This window comes from Mastigoproctus giganteus, chromosome 4 (genome assembly GCF_048544385.1).
Source record: "Mastigoproctus giganteus isolate SK-2022 chromosome 4, ASM4854438v1, whole genome shotgun sequence".
NCBI lineage: Eukaryota > Metazoa > Arthropoda > Arachnida > Uropygi > Thelyphonidae > Mastigoproctus > Mastigoproctus giganteus.
This window is the reverse complement of record NC_143578.1, coordinates 185464125-185488797: the sequence shown is the minus strand read 5'-3', so window position 1 is coordinate 185488797 and position 24673 is coordinate 185464125.

Sequence of the window (24673 nt, the reverse complement as noted above, 5' to 3'; positions counted from 1 at the left end):
AAGTGACAAGCAATGTGCTGGTTTCCAAAACATTAAAGTATGTGTTGAAATCGCCAGTGCTGATTCTGCAGCTGCAGAGAAATTTTGTGATGTGTTGGAAAAGCACCCTTCTAAATCTCTACAGCCCTCAACTACCACAGTGGCATGCTTATCAGCTGGAGATTTAATTCTGGCAACGATGCTCGAAAGGTAAAACTTGCTGACGTTATGCCTGTCTCCTCTTTTAATTTTATAATTTTGAAATTTTTGTAATTTTGTCCACTTTTATAATTTTTCCTGCACATGAGATAAAAAAATTGAATAAATAATTCTATTTACATGTTCATCGAACATTTCTTTTTTGCTTCAATCAAATTTGCGAGTGCTGCATATGCATTTAGGGAAATTTCGGTTTACGTAAAATTCTGACTTATGTAGAGTTCAGCGGAACACAACCCTTATGTAAGGCGGAGTTGTGTTCCACTTTACTATACATTTACCCTTATCTGTATAGTAAAGCACCAACACACACACACACACACACTGCTCTATCATTAATATTTGGAACCTCTCGGTTGATATTTGGTCATATTCTACCTAAACACCACATCACACAACTATAAATATGCTCATAGGCCTTCAAGGAGACAGTAACAGAAGTGTGAAATTATTATTATTAGCTGTATGGTGCAAGGAAGCCTGAGGCTTATGCTGTACCAGCAAAAAAAAAAAAAATTCCTGAGTTACCCTGAGAGAGAGAGAGAGAGAGAGAAAGAGAGAGAGAGAGAGGGGTAGAAGGGAATCGCCAAGAAAGAGAAGAATGATGATATCCAGCTCAGGACCCTGGGTGTGCCAATCCCATACTCACCAGATGTGAGCCCTTGGGATTAATGCAAGATGCTGTGTTTAATGGAATTAACACTTCCAGAATGAAATGATAATAGGGTGCCACATAAGCAGCCAGTCTTTACATGACACTTCAACAGCATTAGAGATCAGTAGCTCAACAATTGGGATGTGATCTGCAAATGGAAGTGGCCTCGTGCTGAAACTCTTACAAAATGACCCAGAAAACTTCTGAAGCTGATGGAATGTGACAGAACCCTGCAAGGAATGATTGATTCAGAATGCAGGTTGATGTTGTTGCACATATACAAGTCCTCAGTGTGTTGATTGAGACACATGTCAGCACCAGTACAGTGTGCAGGAGCTGCATGATATGGATTAACAGACATTGTCTAGCTTGATGTAAGGTCCACTATTCTTGGACCGATGGAAAGCTGTATTTTTGAGTGACAAGTCATGATATATGGTCTGCCAGTCTGATAGCTGTGGCAGATGCCTGAAAAAAAAGCTACTTACTGGGCTATGTTGTCTGCTGTGATGTTTAGAACTGTTTTTCATGGTTTTGTCTGGGACCAATGATTGTTTCGGACAAAACCACAAATGCTGAGTTCTATCTAGACATCCTGGACAATAATGCATTGCCTATATTGTGGCAGCATGTCATACTGCTTGCATTTTGGCATGCTGGTTTGAGGACATGAGCATTAAAGATGGACTGGCCAGCCTGGAGCCTTGACCTCAATCCTCAATGGAACCTCTGGGATGAATTGGATCATTGGGTGCATGTAACAAGAAACTGCCCAAAAGCAGTGCTGAGCTTGTCACCATTATGAATGGAAAACGGAGTAAAATATCAGAGGACATTTACAAAAAAAAAAAAAAAAAAAACAGTGGAAAAGTTCCATGGAGACCAGAGGCTATCAAAAAGCCAAAGATTTCGGCACTCATCGTTAGTTTTCCCGTAAGTAACAGTTATTTTTAGATATGCAGGTGTCTGGATATTAATGGTAGAGCACTGTAAATTTCTGCGTGTTTTATTTCAGTACATGAGTTAAGTCTATTGAATAAAGGAAGCAGGAAGAGAACATATGCTTAATGTCCATATGCTTCATTATATGGGGTGAGCGAAAAATTATGCAACCCATTGTGAAATATGTATTATCGGTTGTAATTGAACACAGTTTGTCTGATATTCATCAGACTTTATTACTCTTTCCACAAAACTCATGAAGAAAACTTTTCAGCAGAGTGGATTATCTTAAGGAAGTGTACAAAGATTTTAAAACTCCATCCATATCGTGTACATGTCATGCAGGAACTCGAGGAACCTGATAAGGAAAAACGAATTCAGTACTGTATGTGGTTTACATGCTTAATTCAAGAGGCTACTAACATTTTAGCCAAAATTTTCTATACTAATGAAGTGTGGTTTCATCTAGGTGGATATGTATTCCACATTCCACAATATATGGAATGTGGAAAATCCAAAATCCATGTCTTTCACGACTTAGAGGTTTGAGGATGAGCATTCCTTTATATTTTGAAATAGTACTTACATTATTTTGCCGTCGACTTACAGGGATATAAGAGCCATTAGGGCTGTGCACATTCATATATTTAACTATTAACATAATCACATAGCCATGTGAAAACAAAAAAATGGGATACAGCACATAAAAAAGGCAGCCAGAACACTAGCACCGTCTGGTTTGTGCATCATCACAAGCATCATGTGTTCATACCATGTGATATCAAACAGGTTGGCAGTTACTTAGGGATGCTCTATGTGTATATTTCAGTGCAAGAATGAGCAAAATGAAAGACTTGAGTGACCTTGTACATGGCATATTAGCAAATTTATTCAAACTCTGTGCATCTATTCTGTAACCATTCTTCCTCAGTTTGAATTTATGCCCCCTCTTGTGCATAGTCTGAGCAAGAGGAAGAATCACGTCAAGATTAAACACCTCAATCAGATCACCTGTAGGTGCCTAGTCTCCAGACACTTCAATTTGAAAAATCGAAGCCTTTCTTGGAGCACCCTTTTTTTTACTTCACAAATCTCATTGCCCTTCTCTGTATTTGTTCCAGAAGATGTTTATTCTTCCTCCAGACCTGCATACACTATTGAAGTGTGGTGTAATCATGACCAAACAAAGGGATAACCACTGTTTAATAAATCTTAAATAAATTGTAAGCAAGGGATACCACCAATTTTAAATTCTTGTTTTTCACCATGTGCATGTAATTATCAAGAATAGACTTAAATTTATCCTGCATTTTTCCTGTTTGTGTGAGAACTAACAGATTTCTAGAAATTTCAATGGAGAAATCAAAGAAAACACATTTCTTGAAAGGTATTGGGAATCAGCTGTGCAGACCAAGTAGACAAACAGCACAAAATTTCTGAAATTGTTTCCCAATTTCGCAGAGGTTTTGGAGACGAAGGTATCCAAGACCCCTGCACAATGGCTCCAGGTTAGTACAGTGTTTGAATGATGTGCAACAATTGGTTGACGCTTTTTTCAAGTATATCTTCAGGGCAGAATGCACTGGTCCCACAGGAGTTAGTTACTGTCAGTGACTCAATTGTCAGGGAAACAGAAATATATTGTGCAAAAAAGATAGGTGGAATAGGACAAGGGTATGTCTGCCAAGGGGAAAAAGTTGATGACGTTGTAGCGCAGATATCATCTTTTAAGGGCACAAAGGGTGATATTGTTGTATCACCCTGTGGGCCCTTAAAATTTGCACTAATGACATTAAGTGTAAGAGATCTGCGGATTTACTTAACAAGTACAGGTCAACATTGAAAAAAGTTGCGAATTAGGGTTAAAGTTGAAAGATTTTTAAATTTTAATTTTGCCCAGACACGATAGGAGGGAGTATATGATTAAGAGCCTTGGCCTTGAAGAGATTGTGCAAGGCTTATGGGGTAGAATTTTTTTCAGATCATCCCATCCCTGCAGAGAGATTGCTTCTGCAGGGATGGGATGCACTTAAATAGAAAGGGTGCAAGAATATTTGCTGATGCTATTGAAGCAATGTTAGGTGGGTTGGAAAACTGCTAACTTGGGGCGGGGGATTCACAGACTAATAGATTAACAGTAGCCGCAAGCAGAGGTGGTAATGATTCTTGCACTACTTCTATTGGAATGAGCAGCAGCCCGGAAAGCAAGTTGCTGGGGATTTCAGAAACTGCTGGGAGTCTTGAAACAAGTAAACACATGGGCTGTGTTAGAGTAACTAAAAGTAAGAACAGGTGCATGTATACTTGTATACACACCAATGCTAGGAGTATAGTAAATAAATTTGATGAACTTGAAGTGTTCGTCAAGACGCCACAGCCAGATATCGTTGGGATATCAGAGACAGGGTGTCACACAGATATAAGGAATGCAGAATTGGAATTTGGGGACTACAATGTGTATAGAAAGGGAGGAGGGGTTATGCTGTTAGTTAAGAAATACAAAAAATCTAAGGAAGTGCATCCAGTTGACACAGATGGACAGTGCAATGTTGAGGCAGTTTGTTGTGACATATGCACTGCGAAAGCAAAGATGAGGGTAGGAGTTTGTTATAGGCCTAATGACTCTGATGAGTACAATGAACAATTATACAGAGAAATAGTGGGCCCGTAAATCAGAGTGTCTTATAATGGGGGATTTTAACTTCCCAGATATTAACTGGAACTTGTGGTTTGGTCACTCGCACACTAGCAAGGCTTTTGTGGATTTATTGGATGATTGTTTTCTACATCAGCATGTTATAGAGGCAACCAGAGGGAGTAACACTCTTGATCTGACTGTCAGCAGTGATTATTCATGCATTAAGAATTTACAGATAAAGTAACTACTAGGTGGCAGTGATCAGTGTACTGATGTGGGATTTGCATACAGATGTAACATCAAGGGTAAAGGAAAGGGTTTCTGCTTTTGTAAAGGTGACTGCAGTGGTCTCAGAGACTATTTAAGTTCTATATAGTGGGACCAACTGATGATGTTACCAACAGCAAATTCTAAATGAGAAGCATTCAAGGAAGTAATCTTGGAAGCTACTAGACTTTTTGTTCCAACTAAAAAATACTGTTCTAGGTTTAGGGCCAAATGGATGTCAGATGAACTAATGAAACTCGATGCAGAGAAGTAAAATGCATGGGATGCATATAAATTATCAGGCGACACAGAAGCCTACAGTATATATAAGCTAGTCTGTAATCAAGTCACAAAGGGGGTTAAGCAAGCGAAGGCAGATTATGAGAAATCTTTGGAAATGGATGCAAAGAAAAACAGCAAAGACTTCTTTACTTATATAAACTCTAAAAGAAAAGGGATGAATCAATTGGTCCACTTGATTGATATCAATGGTTTGACTGTAGATGATCATTCTCAGATAGCTGCCAAACTAAATGAATATTTCGCACCTACATTCACACATCAGGCGAGCTATTCAAGGAGAAGAGGGCCAGATGTTTATCAAACTCTAATGGGGAGTTAAATGATTTTGTAATAACTGACAGCAAAGTGGAGGAGAAATTGCTGATGTTAAACATAAGAAAGGCACTTGCGGTGGATGGGATCTATCCAGTTATATTAAAGGAAAGTGGCAAAGGAAGTAAGCAAACCATTAGCCATAATTTTGAGAGCATCATTGGATTAAGAGGAAGTCCCGACAGACTGGAGATGTGCAAATGTATCTGCAATTCACAAAAGGGGGGGATCAAAAGGTGACATGAGTAATTACAGACCTGTTAGTTTGATTTCTGGTCCAGGGAAAATAATGGAGTCAGTAGTTAAAGATGCGTTGCAGGGTCATCTAGACAAGGCAGTAGTAATAATTCAGTTGCAGAATGGGTTTGTTAGTGTCTTGTCTGACCATTTTGATTGGATACTATGATGTGATCACAAAGGAAGTGGATGCAAAAAATAATTTTGATATCATATTCTTGGATTTCAGGAAAGCTTTTGATACTGTTGCGCATGGAAGACTACTGTACAAATTGGAGCAGTATGATATTAAGGGAAAGTTGCTACAATGGATAAAAGGATGGTTGAGTGGGAGAAGACAGAGAGTGGTAATCAATGGATACTGCTCTTCGTGGACTAATGTTATAAGTGGTGTCTCCCAGGTTTCGGTGTTGGTCCCATTGTTGTTTTGTATATTTATCAATGATATTGATGAAGGTATATTAAGCTTAATGTCAAAGTTGCAGATGATAGAAAGGTTGGGAGGGTTGTTAATAACAGTAATGACATTATGCTGCTGCAACAGGATCTGAAAAGTTGGGTAGATGGGCTGAGAAATGGCAACTGAAGTGTAACATTGACAAATGCAGAAGTACTACGTATGGGTAGCAGTAACACATAGAGAAATGTACCAACTATGTGGTGTTGCACTCAGGGTAGTGGGGAATGAAAGAGACCTTGGAATAATTGTGCAGTGAGATATGAAGTTTTCTGAGCAGTGCAGGCAGGCTGCCAAAGAAGATCATGGGGTCTTGTCAATTATATACAGGAATTTTGTGAGCAGAGATAAGGAGGTGATTATACTCTTGTATAAGGCACTGGTCAAGCCACACCTTGAATACTGTGTACAGGTCTGGAGGCGTCATTTTAGATAGGATGTAGAGTTGCTAGAATGAGTACAGAGAAGGGCAACAAGACTGGTGAAGCATATAAAGGGGTGCTGTTATGAAGAAAGGCTTAAGCTGTGCAAATTGCAGCTTCTGGAGACTAGGCACCTGTGAGGCGATCTGATTGAGATGTATAGGGCCTTGAATGGATTGAGCAGGCACAGTGCTGATGGGATTCTTCCTCTTGCTCAGATTACAAACCTGAGGGGGCCTAAACTGAAATTGAGGAAAGACAGTTGTCGAATAGATGTGCGGAAATTTTCCTTTAGCCAGTGGTAGTTGATTTCTGGAACAAACTTCCATCTGTCATTGTGGAAGTTGATAGCTTAAATAAATTCAAGGCAGAACTAGACAAACATTTGGAACAAATGGATGAGTGAAATGGGAAGTTTTTTTTTTTTTTTTCTGAAGCTGTATAAGCTTGCTTTCTTGTATCATATGCTTCTACTAAATATTTAATTTTTTCAGTTTGTGATCAATAAATACTAATGAAGTGAAGTATTTCATTTACTTCCTTTGCCATCCTTCTTCATTAATTTAAGATCTTAATTTCCAAAATTACAAATTGCAGTTTACTGAACATTGTTTTGAATTATATACAGTAATACTCTTTGCTATTTGGAATCTCTAATGGGATCTGTCCGTGGTCTCTCAACAAGAAGGATCAAACTCAAAAATTTAGTAATTTATGTGATTCTAGTATTAGTAGTGGCAAATGGCATAAGGAAGCATGCTTATACAGCAACGGTTTACCTCCCCTCCCAAAAAAATCTCATCTGTACATCCTCTCTAACAGTTTGCCTAATCCTTTCTTAAATTTACTAAAAACTGCCCACTTTACAATCCCAGATGGAAGTTTGTTCCAATGATTAGTTGCCCTTTGGCTGAAATCAAATTTTTTCAAATCCATCCTCCAATCTATGTGTGTTGTCCAAGAAAGAGTAAGGACGCCATCAGTATTTTGTTTACTTATTACATTTAAAGACGCCGACCTGGCAACCCAAAGGTCGCGGGTTCGAATCCCACCTCGGGCTTGGATCAAAGTACTGCAAAAACCTTGGGAGGTGCATTATGGCCACAGAAGCTGATGCACCAACAACTACAAAAAAAAAAAAAAAAACATTTAAAGCCTTAAACACACTACAGTCAGGTCTCCTTGCAAAAGCCTAGTTTAGGCATTGCAGTTTGTGGAAATTTACTCTATCTTGCTGTTAAGGAAAAGCAAAAAGATTAGTCAGGGACACAAAAGTGTTCCTGAATAATCTTTTTTATTTATCTCTGTACTTGTTCTGTCAGATTCCCATCCTTCCTAAAATGAGGCTAAAAGATACACATCCTTCTTAAAATAAGACCTGTACGTAGTACTCCAGAAATCAGTGTACCATTTAAGTGGTGCAAGGATTTTTGCCATTATCAGTGAGGATACTCTAAAGCAGGGGTAGGCAACTTTTTTCGTCAGCGGGCCGAATGAAATTTTCGTATCATGATGCAGGCCGAATGAAATTTTCGCATCATGATGCGGGCCGGAATAGATTGAACGATTTAATAAAAAAAATCAGAACCTAAAAAATGTTATATTACTTGAATTACCAAATTATTAATGTATTTTTAAAAAAAATATCTGAATGTCCAATTATCATTGAAAATGCGGCATTCGGCATCAATTTTTCTTTTTTTTTTTAATTGGCTCATTTTATGGGCTATAAATTATATTAAATTAAAAATTGTAATAATTAGAAAAGGCATAAAACATAAAATATCTCGCACCAATATTATTTTTTTCAATAAGAAGTCAAACCCAAAGGAACTTCGTTCGATCGATGCTACAATAATAATTAGGAAATAACTCTTTGACGCTGCATAGAATCACTTGGTTACTATTGTACTGGCTGCGATTCCCGATTGAACCGAATTAAGCCGAACGTTTACGGTGAGTGTAGTCAGGTATGGATTTTCTATATTTATGCATTTACCGAGGGGGCCGGATTCAACATCGTCGCGGGCCGGCTGTTGCCCACCCCTGCTCTAAAGGGTCAGGTAAACTGCTAGTTTACCAGACCCCTTAGAGTATCCTCAGGGAGGAAGAAGGGTAATTTAGATCTGTATTTATCAGATGATATGGGTTAAAGCAGTGCGTGCACTCACCTCATGAATTCTCTTTTGTTGCTACAACAGCAGATGTTGATAAGACATTCTAAGGATAGCAATATTTCAAATGAGGGGGCAGATAAAGCTTGGGATACAAACCTAAATAACTTCAAGGGGTGTGTCAGGCTTGTGAACTATAGAAGATTACTTAGTCTCAACTGTGTCTACAGCAATGTCAGGAGTGTTGTCAATAAAATGGCTGAATTTGAATTCCTGGTTAGGACAACTAATGCTGATATTATAGGGATAACAGAAATGTGGTACCACGTGGAAATTGGTGATGGCAAGTTGCACTATGGTATGTATAATGTATTTAGGAAAGATAGGTGATGATAGAAGGGGTGGAGGGGTCATGCTTCTTATCAAAAGCAGCCTGAGCACGAAAAAAGCTTTTACCAAGTCTGAAGTTACCAGCATAGAATCTGTGTGGTGTTAGTTAGTCAAAAGCAAAGGAACAATGAGAGTGGGAGTAATGTACTGTCGAGAAGATTATGAAGAATATGACGAGAGTCTTTACATGCATGTGGAATGGACAAGCAAGCGAGAATGTCTTATTGTGGGTGACTATAATCTACCCCAGATTCATTGGACTGAGTAGGAGGGAAACTCATGATGGAGAAAAACTTTTTTTTTAAAATAAACTAGATCATTATTATTTATACCAGCAGGTTAGAGAAAGTACTAGGGGTGAGAATATTCTTGACCTAATCATTACTAACGAATCAGATAACATCACAGGGCTTAAAGTACAGGAACCGCTGTCAGGAAGTGATCATTCAATCATCAGCTAGAAGATGAAGAAAGATGTTGCAGTAGCTAAAGGTAATGGCACAGGTTTTAACTTCAGATGAGGAGACTTTGAGAGTTTAAGGCACAATATGGCATCTGTAGAACTAGATAGATTGCCGAGGCATGGTGAATACACTTGAATTATGAAATACTTTTAAAGAAAAAAATTACAGAAACAGAATACATACCTTTAAGAAAATATTGCAGGAGGAGGATGCTGAAATGGATGACTGCAGAGCTGGCTGGTCAAACAGAGCAGAAAAAGATAGCATGGGACAGTTACAGAGCAATGAAAAGTGCTGAAGCCTACAACATGTACAAGTTGATCTGTAATAGTACCACAAATAAGGTCAGAAAGGTGAAGGCTGCATATGGGAAAGCATTGGCTAAGAAAGCAAAGAATGTGGAGAAGGAATTTTTCATGCATGTGAATACAAGTAAGAAAAAAGCAGACCATTTGGATCCTTGTGCAATGGGTGTGGGAAGTCTTAGGTAACCCAGCTGATGTTTCAGATGAATTTAACAGGTACTTTGCATCTGTCTTTACTGATGAAGGACCCTTCATGCTGAGAAGAGGCTGTGCAAGTGAGGCTGGCCTATATGAAATTAATGCATTTACAGATGTACAAACGATTGTTTATCAGAAAAACTTTTGAGCATAAGGGCAAGTAAAGCTCCCTGGGTTGATGGCATATACTCTGTAGTTTTGAGGGAGAGTGCGAGGGAGTGTATTGAACCATTGAGGTTAATTATGAGGGCATCTTTGTGCTCAGGGGAGATGCCTTTGGAATGGAAAATTGTCAATATATCGCCAATACATAAAAGCTGTTCTAAGAGTGAAGGTGATAACTAGAGACTGGTTAGTCTGGCTTCGGTGGTAGGAAAAATCTTAGAGACAATGATTAAAAGTGCAATCCAGGGATATTTGGATAGATATGACATTCTGAAAGACACAATATGGCTTTGTTTAGAGTAAATCATGCTTAACTAACTTAGTAGGCTATTTTGACACAGTTATTCATGAGCTGGATTTAGGGAATGATTTCAACATAGTTTATTTAGATTTTAGCAAAGCATATGACTCAGTCCCTCATGAGAGATTATTGTATAAGCTTTGAACAGGTTGAGTTTACTGGTAATATTCTAAGATGGATTGCTGGGTGGCTGCAGGACAGAAGGTAGAGGGTTGTGATTAATGAATGTTCTTCACAGTTATTCAGATTGGTGTAATGTCAGGAGTGGAGTCCCTCAAGGACCAGTTCTTGGTCCACCATTGTTTCCATTTTCATAAATATTAATAAAGGATATAAGGCATGATGTCAAAATTGCTGATGACATAAAGGTTTGCAGAGTCGTTAATGATCAGTGCCAAGCAGTGCTCCTTCAGGATTACTTGAACAGACTTCAAAGATGGTCAGAGAAGTGGCAGCTATGTTTTAATGCTGCTAAATGCAAGGTCTTACACTGGGGAATAGCAACCAACAAATAAATTATACACTTGGTGTGGTTGAACTAAAAACAGTGGAGGAGGAAAGGGATCTGGGAGATACAATACGAGCAGATACAAAGTTTTCTGAACAGTGTAAACAGGCTGCCAGGAAAGCCCATAGTGTTCTGTCGATGATTTATTAAACATTATTCTCTAGAGATAGGCAGGTCCTAATCCTACTGCATTGTAGGAAGTTTTCTTTTAGCCAGAGAATTGTTGATCGCTGGAACAAGTTGCACTCACAAGTAGTTAAGGCTAACATTTTGAATAAATTCAAAGGTCAACTGGATAGTTACCTGTATGAGAAGGGAAGCATAGAATTTGTATTTTCTTATTTATCTATTTTTTTTGCCAGTGCAGCAAAAGCATGTGGCTTCATTGCACTGGGAAAGAGAAATTGAGAGTAGGACTGTGCTGTAGGCCTAATGACTCTGATGATTACAGTGGACAATTACACAGAGAAATAGAGTGGGCCAGTAAATCAGATTGTCTTATAATGGGGGATTTTAATTTCCCAGATATTGACTGATACCTCTGGGTTGGTCACCCGCACACTAGCAAGGTATTTTTGGATTTATTGGATGATTGTTTTTTACATCAGCATGTTCAAGAAGCAAACACTCTGGATCTGATTAGTGATTCTTCATGCATTAAAAATATGTAGATAAAGGAACCACTAGGTGGCAGTGATCGCTGCGTGCTGATGTGGGATTTACTCAAAGATGTAACTACCATCAGGGGTAAAGGGAAGGATGTTTTCATAAAGGTGACTGTTGTGGTCTGAGACAGTCCTTAAAGTCTATACAGTGTGAACCAACTGATGATGCTACCAACAGCAAATTCTAAATGAGAAGCATTCAAGGAACTAATATTGGAAGCTACTAGGCCTTTTATCCCAACTAAGAAGTACTGTTAAAGGTTTAGCCTAAATGGATGTCAGATGAACTAATGAGACTCGTGGCAGGGAATAAAAAAATGCATGGGATGCATATAAATTGTTAGGTGACACAGAAGCCTATCGTAGATATAAGCTGTGTGTAATCAAGTCACAAAGGAGGTTAGGCAGAAGAAGGCAGATTATGAGAAACCTTTGGCAAAGATGCAAAGAAAAACAGCAAAGAGCTCTTTACTTATGTAAACTCTAGAAGGAATGGGATGAATCAGATTGGTCCACCTGATATCAATGGTTTGGCTGTTAAGGACCCTGCTCAGGCGAAATTACAATTACAATTTATCATTACAGGTTATTACAAAATCAAATGATTTTATAATAACTGAGAGCAAAGTAGAGGAGAAATTGTTGAAGTTAATTATATAGGAAAAGCACCTGGGGTGGATGGGATCTATCCAGTTATATTAAAGGAGGCAGTAAAGGAAGTACGAAAGCCTTAGCCATAATTATAAGAGCTTCCTTGGACTCAGAGGAGGTCCCCATGGACTGAAGATGTGCAAATGTGACCCCAATTCTCAAAGGGGGATCAAAGGATGACATAAGTAATTACAGACCTGTTAGTTTAACTTCTGTTGAAATATTTATGCTTCACACCAACCAATTTAAATGAAATAAAATGTAAGTTTATTTACAATTAAAATATATATACTATGATGAAATGGAAGTTAAAATAAAAGCGTTAAAAGCTTTAAAATACATGAACGAGGTAAAACTAAAAAAAACAGATGTATTTACAATAAATATAAAATGACTGTGACTGAAGTTAAAATAATAAAATAGTAATAAAAGCGCTAAAAACTGTAGCTTTTGAAGATGACAGACTCTTTTCTCAACAGTATGCTTCTGTTGTACGACAACATCCTTAAATAGAAGGCCCACGGCACTCGTCACATGGTTCCACAGGAATATGGTTGGAATTTCCCACGTGCGTGCTGGAACCGGAAATGGTTCGGGAGCGCGCCAATAAAAACCGATCATCTCGTTCAAGAACGATGGCTTTGAGGAGGAGATGTATGCGAACACCCCTATCCCTGTTAATAGTGTTACTGCTAGTCACCCCAATGCGCAGGCTCTCAAGCCATTTACGGTCCCAGAACCTGTGAGCTCGGTCAGTGATGACTGCAGCTTCAGGGGAGATCTGGTGCTGCTTCTCCCAATAGTGCTCGGCCACAGCAGACATCGCATAATTTGCAGTTTTTATAGCCTTCATGTGCTCGCCCAGACGTTCTTTAAGTCATCGCCCTGTCTCACCAACATAACAAACCCCACAATCCGGGCATTTAATTTCACATACCATCCCACTACTAACTTCTTTTGCTATGGGGTCTTTAACTTGTGATATCACTGTGTGCAACCTCCGTCCCGGAAGTTGCACACAGCATATCTGGCACCCCTGGACTGTACGTGCAATGCGTTCAGTAAGGCCCAGATAGTAAGGAATGTATGCAATGATTACAGGGGTGGACGACTCACTGCGCGTGGACTCTACCTCTCTAATAAATTTATCCAAAACCCTCTGGGGATAGCCACATTTCTCTCATTTTCTCTATAAGTGAAAATGAGATTATGATTTTACCTTTATGAAACTGAGATTATGATTTCTGGAAGATAATTTTACCATCATACAGAAGGGGAAGGAAGAACAAATACTTAATATGATTAATAGTTTCTCCCCTCTCATCCAATTTACCTCGGAGGTAGAGACAGAGGGATCCCTCCCGTTTCTTGATGTGTTGGTGATCAGAGAAGGTTGTAGGGTTAAGACTAAAGTTTTCAGGAAACCTATGTACTGGGGACAATATACCCATTATAGCCCATCACAAACCAGCCAACACAAGAACAGCGTGGTTAAGGCCTTAATAGATAGGGTTGGGTCCCACTGCAGTACCCCCAAGGATAAAGAGAGAGAAATTATCAGAGTCACAGCAGACCTCAAGAAATGTGGCTATCCCCAGAGGGTTTTGGATAAATTTATTAGAGGGGGTAGAGTCCACGCGTAGTGAGTTGTCCGCCCCTGTGATCACTGCATACATTCCTTACTGTCCGGGCCTTACTGAACGCATTGCACATACAGTCCGGGGGTACCAGATATGCTGTGTGAAACTCCCGGGACGGAGGTTGCACACAGTGATATCACAAGTTAAAGACTCCATAGCAAAAGAAGTTAGTAGTGGGGTCGGGTATGAAATTAAATGCCCGTATTGTGGGGTTTGTTATGTTGGTAAGACAGGGTGACGACTTAAAGAACGTCTGGGCAAGCACATGAAGGCTATAAAAACTACAAATTATGCGAGGTCTGCTGTGGCCGAGCACTATTGGGAGAAGCAGCACCAGATCTTCCCTGAAGCTATGGTCATCACTGACCGAGCTCACAGGTTCTGGGACCGTAAATGGCTTGAGAGCCTGTGCATTGGGGTGGCTAGTGGTAACACTATCAACAGGGATAGGGGTGTTTGCATACATCCCCTCCTTGTAGCCGTCGTTCTTGAACGAGATGATCGGTTTTTATTGGCACGCTCCCGAGCCATTTCCGGTTCCAGCATGCAGGTGGGAAATTCCAACCATATTCCTGTGGAACCATGTGACGAGTGCCATGGGCCTGCTATTTAAGGATGTTGTCATACAACAGAAGTATACTGTTGAGAAAAGAGTCTGTCATCTCCGAAAGCTACAGTTTTTAGTGCTTTTATTACTATTTTATTATTTTAACTTCAGTCACAGTCATTTTATATTTATTGTAAATACATCTGTTTTTATTAGTTTTACCTCGTTCATGTATTTTAAAGCTTTTAACGCTTTTATTTTAACTTCCATTTCGTCATAGTATATATATTTTAATTGTAAATAAACTTATATTTTATTTCATTTAAATTGGTTGGTGTGAAGCATAAATATTTCAACATGAATTTTCCCAACCTTAGGCCTGTTTGGAGAGAGTTTAACTTCTGTTCTGGAGAACTTAATGGAGGCATTGGTTAAAGAAGCACTGCAGGATAATCTAGACAAGACTGCAGTTATTCTTCAGACACAGCACGGTTTGTTAAGGGGAAGTCTTGTCTGACCAATTTGATTGGATACTACAATGAGGTCACAAAGGAAATGGATGCAAAAAATAATTTTGATATTTTATACTTGGATTTCAAGAAAGCTATTGATACCGTTGCACATGGAAAACTGAAGAAGAAGAACTCTTTATTGCATACAAAATGCACATGCCGTACACAATACCCTTCACGGCTACAAGCCATGCTCTACAAGTTGGTGTAGTATAGCATTAAGGGCAGGTTACTGCTGTGGATAAAGGGATGGTTGAGTGGGAGAAAACAAAGTGGTAATCAGTGGACACTGTTCTTTGTAGTGGTGTCCTCCAGGGGTCCATATTTGGCCCATTCTGGTTTTCTGTATTTATCAATGATATTGTTGAAGGTATATCAGGTTTAATGTCCAAGTTTGCAGACGATACGAAGGTTGGCAGGGTTGTTAATGACACTAATGACAGTACGCTAGTCCAACATGATCTAGAAAAGTTGAGCAGATGGGCTGAGTGGTGGCAAATGAAAAGTATTGCATATGGGTAGCAACTGTGTGGTACTACACTCAGGGTGATAGAGAATGAAAAAGGTCTGGTATAACTGTGTAGTCAGATATGAAGTTTTCTGATCAGTGCAGACAGTTTGCAAGAGTAGTTCATGGTGTCTTGAGCAATGATATACAGGAATTTTTCTAGCTGGGATAAAGAGGTCATTATCCCCTCGTATAAGGCAATGGTTAGGTCACACCTTGAGTACTGTGTACAGGTCTGGAGGCCTCATTTTAGGAAAGATGTAGAGCTGCTTGAATGTGTACAGAGAAGGGCAACAAGATTGGTGAATGGAACAATGGGTTGCTTTTATAAAGAAAGACTTAAGTTCTGCAAATTGCAGTGTTTGGAGACTAGGCACCTGCAAGGTGATCTGATTGAGGTGTATAAGGCCTTGAATGGTTTGAGCAAGCTGATTGCTGATGGGATTCTTCCTTTCTCAGATTAGTCACCTAAGGGGACATAAATTCAAATTGAGGAAAGACGGTTGTAGAATAGATGTGCAGAAATTTGCCTTTAGCTAGCAAGTGGTTGATTGTTGGAACAAACTTCCATCTGTTGTTGTAGAAGCTGAGAGCTTAAATAAATTCAAGGCAGAACTAGACAAACATTTGGAGTTAATGGATGGGTGAAATGGGAAGGTTTTTTTTTTTTTTGGTTGATGCTATATAAGCTTGCTTTCTTGCATCATATGCCTCTACTATATGGCAAATACTATTACTCAAGTGCACCCTATCCTTGCTTTATACAAGGTAGTTCAAAAGACTGTGCTTTGACCCATGTTATCTGTGGATTATTTTCTTCTTCAGTGGATAAGAAGCTGCAATTCCATTCATTGAGTTCTTGTTACTGACTCTATTGTGATCTGATTATTATCTCTCCAATTTACCAGGAAGTGGAAGTTAAAAAAAATGTTTCTAAACCACATGTATGGCTATGACAATAGTTCTTACATTTCAGACGTGGTCAATTGAAAATTTTTGTAAAAAAAATCTGATCAAAATTATTGCTATTTGAGGCTCTCATGCATAAAAGTTTTAGAATTTTGTTAATTATTTGTGTGTAATTGAATTTAATTATTTAAACATTGATATAGACCTTGTGGTGGATTAACAGGCAATATAAGGAAGTCTTAATTAAGGTAATATGTAATGGCTTTCAACTGAATGTAATATCGCATTCTTTTGACTATGTTGACTGACTGATTTTTTTTTAAACTACAAATTTTGCCCACACCCGATACATTTTAATAACAATACCAAACCAACTTCCAGGTCACTCTGACCCTTTGAGCTCCCCTCCTTCCTATAGGTAAATTTTATTAGAAGATTTTGTTCTTTTTATTTTGTTATTATTATTTTTTGTTGCCATCTGACAATACCAGAGCTGTATCTTACATGAATGACATATGATATAAATAAACACTTAGCATACAAAATTTTGTTGAAGTTCTATTTGTTAAAGTATTTAAATTTTGTTTTTTAATTTGAAACAAGTAACTTTTGTTTCTGTGTTTATTTTTTATTTTTAGGTCCCATTGTAGTATATATCATGCATTGGGCAAAGGAACAATTCTTTTTATCCAGTCAGTTATGACTCTTAATCCTGTGAGTTAAGTGTTACTTGATATTTATATAAGATATTAATTATTGTTATATGTTGTATTCTCTTAGGGTTCCTAATATTAGAAGTGGGTGAGAGAGAGTGAATTATCCACACAATTACACTGATTATAAAACTTGTTTATTTATATTTTTAACATTATTTTAGAAATTGGAACCTTTGCTGATTCCTTAATGACATGCACTAATACTCCATACAAGAGATGAAGAACAAAACAACATATAACTTCTTAAATACATTATATAACTGCATAAATACAAAGAAATATGGTTCAAGGCATAGACCTAAATGGATGTCAGATGGACTTTTGAGACAAGTGGCAGAGAAGAAAAATGCATGAGATGCATATAAATTATTGGGTGATACAGAAGCCTATGGTACATATAAATTGTCTGTAATCAAGACACAAAGTAAGTTAGGCAAGCTTAGGCATTATGAGAAGACTGGCAAAGAATAGCAGAAAGAATTTTATGTTTATATTAACAGGAGAAGGAAACTGTTGAATCACACTGGGCCACTTGATATCTATGGGTTAATGGTTGGTGATCTGACTGGTTGCTGACAAATTAAATAGGTATTTTACATCCTCGTTCACACAAATGAGGAATTCTTAAGTGAAGGAGATGCCAGAAGTTTATCAACTTCTAATGGGGAGCTAAATAATTTTGTGATTTCTGAAGGGAAGGTGGAAGGAAAACTATTGAAGCTATCTGTAAAAAAAAAAAGAAAGAAAAGAAAAAAAAAGGTGCCTGGAGTGGATGGAATCCAGTTATATTAAGGGAGGCAACAAAGGAAATAAGAAAACCCTTAGCCATAATTATTACAGCATCCTTGGATTCAGGGAAAGGTCCCTGTGGACTGAAGATGTGGGACTGTATCTCCAGTTCATAAAGGGAGATCAAAAGGTGACATGAATAATTACAGACCTGTTAGCTTAATGTCTGTTCCATGGAAAATAATGGAATCACTGGTTAAAGAAGTAATATAGGACCATCCAGACAGGAATGTAATTATTCTGCACTCACAGCATGGATTTACTAAGGGGTGGTCTTGGCTAACCAATCTCATTGGATGCTATGATGTAACGACCAAGGAAATGGATGCAAAAAATAAATTTTATTTCGTATACTTGACTTGGATATAAGGAAAGCTTTTGACACTGTTGTACGTAAAAGACTGCTGTACAAACTGGAGCAATGCAGCATTAAGAGCAACTTACTGCTATGGATAAAAGGATGGTTGAGTGGAAGAAGACAGAGCATGGTTATCTTTGGTCACTGCTCTTCATGGACTAATGTTATTAATGAAGTCACCCAAGGTTCAGTGCTGGGCCCATTGTTATTTTCAGTATTTATTAATGATATTGATGAAGGTATATCAGGATTCATGTCTAAGTTTGCAGATGATACAGAGGTTAGCAGGGTGGTTAGTGACCATGAACAGGGTGCCATGAACTTATTGCAGTAGCTCATTGCGGTGAGCTACTGCAATAAGATCTAGGAAAATTAGGTCGATGGGTCAAGAAATAGCAGTCAAAGTTTAACATTGACAAATGCAAGGTACTACATATGGGTTGAAGTAATCCCAGAGTAACTTGTCAACTTAGACATGAATCCTGATATACCTTCATCAATATCATGAATAAATACTGAAAATAACAATGGGCCCAGCACTGAACCCTGGGTGACTTCATTAATAACATTAGTCCATGAAGAGCAGTGACCAAAGATAACCACGCTCTGTCTTCTTCCACTCAACCATCCTTTTATCCATAGCAGTAAGTTGCTCTTAATGGTGCATTGCTTCAGTTTGTACAGCAGTCTTTTACGTAAAACAGTATCAAAAGCCTTCCTTATATCCAAGTCAAGTGTACGAAATAAAATTTATTTTTTGCATCCATTTCCTTGGTCGTTACATCATAGCATCCAATGAGATTGGTTAGCCAAGACCACCCCTTAGTAAATCCATGCTGTGAGTGCAGAATAATTACATTCCTGTCTGGATGGTCCTGTATTACTTCTTTAACCAGTGATTCCATTATTTTCCTTGGAACAGACATTAAGCTAACAGGTCTGTAATTACTCATGTCACCTTTTGATCTCCCTTTATGAACTGGAGATACAGTCCCACATCTTCAGTCCACAGGGACCTTTCCCTGAATCCAAGGATGCTGTAATAATTATGGCTAAGTGTTTTCTTATTTCCTTTGTTGCCTCCCTTAATATAACTGGATTCCATCCACCCCAGGCACCTTTTTTTTTTTTTTTTACAGATAGCTTCAATAGTTTTCCTTCCACCTTCCTTTCAGAAATAACAAAATTATTTAGCTCCCCATTAGAAGTTGATAAACTTCTGGCATCTCCTTCACTTAAGAATTCCTCATTTGTGTGAATAAGGATGCAAAATACCTATTTAATTGGTCACCAACCATTAACCCATAGATATCAAGTGGCCCAGTGTGATTCAACAGTGTCCTTCTCCTGTTAATATAAACATGAAATTCTTTCTGCTATTTGTATTAGAAAATGAAAAAAATCTTGGGGTATGTGTGCAGTCAGATATGGAATTCTCTGAACAGTGCAAACATGTTGCCAGAGGCAGATTTAACGGCAGGCGCACCGGGCGCGCGCCCTGGGCCCCGACTTCTGAAGGGCCCACGCAAAAACCCAACAAATTAGCTGAACATATTAGTTCAACTAATAGTTAAACTAATATGTTCAACTATTAGTTCAAAACTTTGTGATTATTATTATGCTATTATTAATTATATTATACATATATTATATTCAAATTTTATTGGAAATAAAACATTAATAGTACATAATATTTTTTATTTATTTAAAAAAAAATGGTTAACATGTATTTTTATTTTCCGTCTCTCTTTTTTTTTTTTAAGGGGCCCAATATTTTCTTCTGCACCCGGGGCCTCAACTGACCTTAATCCGCTCCTGCATGTTGCCAAGACAGTTCATGGAGTTTTGTCAGTGATATACAGAAACTTTGCTAGCAGGGATGAGGAGTTGATTATCCATTTGTGCAAAGCCATTTTAAGGCTGCATCTTGAGTACTGTATACAGGTCTGGAGGTCTCACTTTAGGAAGGACATAGAGCTGTTGGAATGGGTGCAGAGATGCGCAACCAGATTGGTAAAGGGAACAAAAGGGTGTTCTTACTAAGAAAGGCTTCAGTTCTGAAAATTGCAGCATCTGGAAACTAGGTACCTGTGGGAGATCTGATTGAGTTGTTTAAGGCCTTGAATGGATTGAGTAAGCTAAACATTGATGGCATCCTTCCTGTTTCTGAGACCATACACATGAAAGGGCACAAATTCAAGTTGAGAAAGGATGGATTGCAGGATAGATGTGAAGTTTTCTTTCAGCCAGCTGGTGGTTGATTATTGGAATAGGCTTTCATATGTTGTTGTGGAAGTGGGTGGGTTGAATAAATTCTTGGAGGATAGACGACTTAAGAGTTTAGTATTTTTTTTGTTGTTGATGCTATATAAGCCTGCTTTTTTCGTCATTTGCCACTACATGAACTGTGTACGTAAACTGCACATTTAGATTATAGGCAGGGGCAGGCTGATCCAAGGGTGACAGGACTGCATTGTTCAAGGAGAATCTAAAAACCTTACTTACACATTTATAGATTTACGGTTATAAAACTATAACTCAATTATGAAGCTATAAATTCGCCTGAAACTTCTTACAAAATAAATTTTTATTACATCATAGATATAAAAATATTACAAATAGAAGAGAGATTCGAACAAATGAAGGTCCATAATAATAGTTTTAATTTTTTATCGGACCTTTATTCATTTTTGTCTCTAAATAAAGAAACAAAAATTAAGCATTGTGTACTAATTTCTTGGATCTAATTTCTTGAAACTAATTTCTTGGATCCTTTAAAAGAAATTGACATCAATGCCATTGACATGTATTAGCAATGGCCACATGGTGCAAGGAAGTCTATGGCTTATGCTGAACCAGCCATCAAAATAAAATAATAAATAAATAAAATAAATAGAATAAAATTTGTAAAAAATAAATAATTAATAAAAGGAAAGTAAATAGACAGCCTTTGCATTTCCCTCCTCCCAAAAGGTCAGCTGGATAGGTAACTATCCAGTTCACCTTTGAATTTCCCCAGACTGTCAGTGGTTACCCCCACCCCCATGTAAGTAACTCATTTTTAACTCACTGTTGAAAAAAACCCATAAGTTAGGGTTGAATTTGAAAGTGTCTGCAATTCTGCCCAGAAACAATAGGAGTGAGTATATGATGAGAGCCTTGTTGATCAATTCGGCCCTGGAGAGATTCAGTGGCTCAATGGGTAGAATTTTTCTCAGCCTGGTCTGTGCTTGTTAACAGGAGAGACTGCTTCTACAGTGATGGGATACACTTAAATAGCAAGAGTGCAAGAATATTTGCTGATGCTATCGAGGAAGTGTTAGGTGGGTCGGAAAACTGCTAGCTTGTGGGGATACACCGACTAATAGATTAACATTAGCCGCTGGCAGAAGTGAAAATGATTCTTGCACTGCTTCTATTGGCAAGAGCAGCAGCCTGGAAAACAAGATGCAGGGGATTTCAGAGACTGCTGGAAGTCATTGCCGTACAAGTAAACACATGGGGCTGTGTTACAGTAGCTAAGAATAGGAACAGGTACATGTATACTTGCTTATACACCAATGCTAGGAGTTTGGCAAATAAATTTGATGAATTTTAGGTGTTGGTCAAAACATCAAAGGCAGATATTGTTGGGATATCGGAGACGTGGTGTCGCACAGATATGAGGAATGCAGAAATAGAATTTGGGGATTAGAGTGTGTACAGGAAGGATGGACAGAATAGGAAGGGAGGAGGAGTTATGCTATTAGTTAAGAAACACATAAAATCCAAGGAAGTACATCCAGTCGACATGGCTGGATAGTGCAGTGTCGAGTCAGTTTGGTGTGACATAAGCACTGGGAAACTACATTAGTGTGTTATAGGCCTAATGACTCTGATGAGTATAATAAACAACCGTACAGGGAAATAGAGTGGGCCAGTAAATCATAAAGTCTTATAATGGGGGATTTTAATTTCCCAGATATTGACTGGAATTTGTGGGTTGGTCACTCACACATTAGCAAGTCTTCTGTGGATTTATTGGATGATTGTTTTCTATAGCAGCATGTTTGGGAGGCAACTAGAGGGAGTAATACTCTTGATCTGATTATCAGTAGTGATTTTTCATGTATTAAGAATCTGCAGATAAAGGAACCACAAGGTGGCAGTAATCACAGTGTGCTGAAGTGGGATTTACTCAAAGAGGTAACTACCATCAGGTAGGTACCTCTTTTCGTAAATGAGACTACGGAGGTCTGTTTGTTATTTGATTTTTAGGAGCATTAGCAACTAAGGCCATATTGCTCCAGGGATATGCGGTGGTCATTCCCTGACCTTTCCACATCATCCATATTTGGTGGTCACAGGCTCGAACCCCGGTCTAATCAAGAAGCGTGTGCTACGCATTGCTGCTCCTGCCCACCTGGCTACAGAGGCACCACGGAGGTCTGAGACTGTATTTAAATTCTATACAGTGAGACCAACTGATGATGTTACAAACAGCAAATTCAAAATGGAAACCATTCAAAGAATTAATCTTGGAAGGTACTAGGCTTTTCATACCAATTGAGAAATATTGTTCAAGGTTTAGGCCTAAATGGATGTCAGATGAACTAATGAGACATGTTGTTGTTGTTATGTGGTTTTTAGGAGCATTAGCAACTAAGGCCATATTGCTCCAGGGATATGCGGTGGTCATTCCCTAAACTTTCCGCATCCTCTGCATGTGGTGGTCACAGGCTTGAACCCCCGTCTAATCAAGAAGCATGTGCTGCGCACTGCTGCTCCTACCCACCTGGCTATGGAGGAGCCAATGAGACATGTGGCAGAGAAGAAAAATGCATGGGATACATATAAATTAATGGGTGAAGCTTCTGATAGATATAAACTGGTCTGTAACCAAGTCACAAAGGAGGTTAGGCAGGAAAGGCAGATTACAAGAAATCTTTGGCAAAGGATGTAAAGAAAAAACAGAAAAGAGTTCAACCCCTTCCTTCTAGAGTTTACATAAGTAAATTCTAGAAGGAAGGGGATGAATCAGATTGGTCCACTGGATATTGATGGTTCATCTGTTGATGATCCTGCTCAGGTAGCCAACAAACTAAATGAGTATTTTGCATCTACATTCACACATGAGGAGTTATTCAGGGAGGAGAATCCCAGAGGTAAATTAAACTCTGGCATTGAGCTAGATGATTTTGTAATAACTGAGAGAAGATAATTTGTAATAAATGGAGGAGAAATTATTGAAGATAAACATAAGAAAGGCACCTGGGGTGGATGGGATCTATCCAGTTATATTAAAGGAGGCAGCAAAGGAAGTAAGCAAACCCTTAGCCGTAATTATGAGAGCTTCCATGGGGATGTACCCATGGACTGGAGATATGCAAATGTGACCCCAATTCACAAAGGAGGATCAAAGGGTGACACAAGTAATTACAGACCTGTTAGTTTAACTTCTGTTCCAGGGAAATTATGGAGGCTCTTGTTAAAGAAGCACTGCAGGATCATCTAGACAAGACTTCAGTTATAGCTCGAACACAACATGGTTTTGTTAAGGGGAAGTCTTGTCTGACCAATTTGATTGGATACCATGATGTAGTCACAAAGGAACTGGATGCAGGGAATAACTTTGATATCATATATTTGGATCTTAGAAAGGCTTTTGATACTGTTGCTCATGGAAGACTGCTGCACAAATTGAGGCAGTGTGGCATTGGAGGCAAATTGCTGTTATGGATAAAGGGATGGTTGAGTGGGAGAAGACAGAGTGGTAATCAATGGACACTGCTCTTCGTGGACTAATGTTATTAGTGGAGTCCCTCAGGGTTCAGTGTTGGGTCCATTGTTTTCTGTATTTATTAATGATATTGATGATGGTATATCAGGCTTAATATCCAAGTTTCCAGATGATATGAAGGTTGGCAGGGTTGTTAATGACACTAATGACAGTACACTGCTGCAACAGGATTTAGAAAAGTTGAGCAGATGGGCTGAGAAGTGGCAACTGAATTTTAACATTGACTGATGTATAGTACTGCATATTGGAAGCAGTATCCCCAGAGTAATGTATCAATTGTGTGGTATTACACTGAAAGTGGTAGAGAATGAAAAGGACCTGTTGGTTATTGTGCAGGCAGATATGAAGTTTTCTGATCAGTACAGATGGTCTGCATGGTGTCTTGTCAATGATATTCAGGAATTTTTCTAGCAGGGTTACGGATTGTCCCCTTATATTAGGCATTGGTCAGGCCAGACCTTGAGTACTGTATACAGGTCTGGAGGCCTCATTTTAGGAAGGATGTAGAGCTGCTGGAGCGAGTGCAGAGAAGGGCAACAAGATTAGTGAATGGAATAAAGGGTTACTCTTATGAAGAAAGGTTTAAATTTTTGCAAATTATAGTGTCTGGAGACTAGGCACCTGTAAGGTGATCTGATTGAGGTGTATGAAGCCTTGAATGGTTTGAGCCTTGTCAATGCTGATGGTATTCTTCCTCTTGCTCAGAATAATCATCTGATAGGA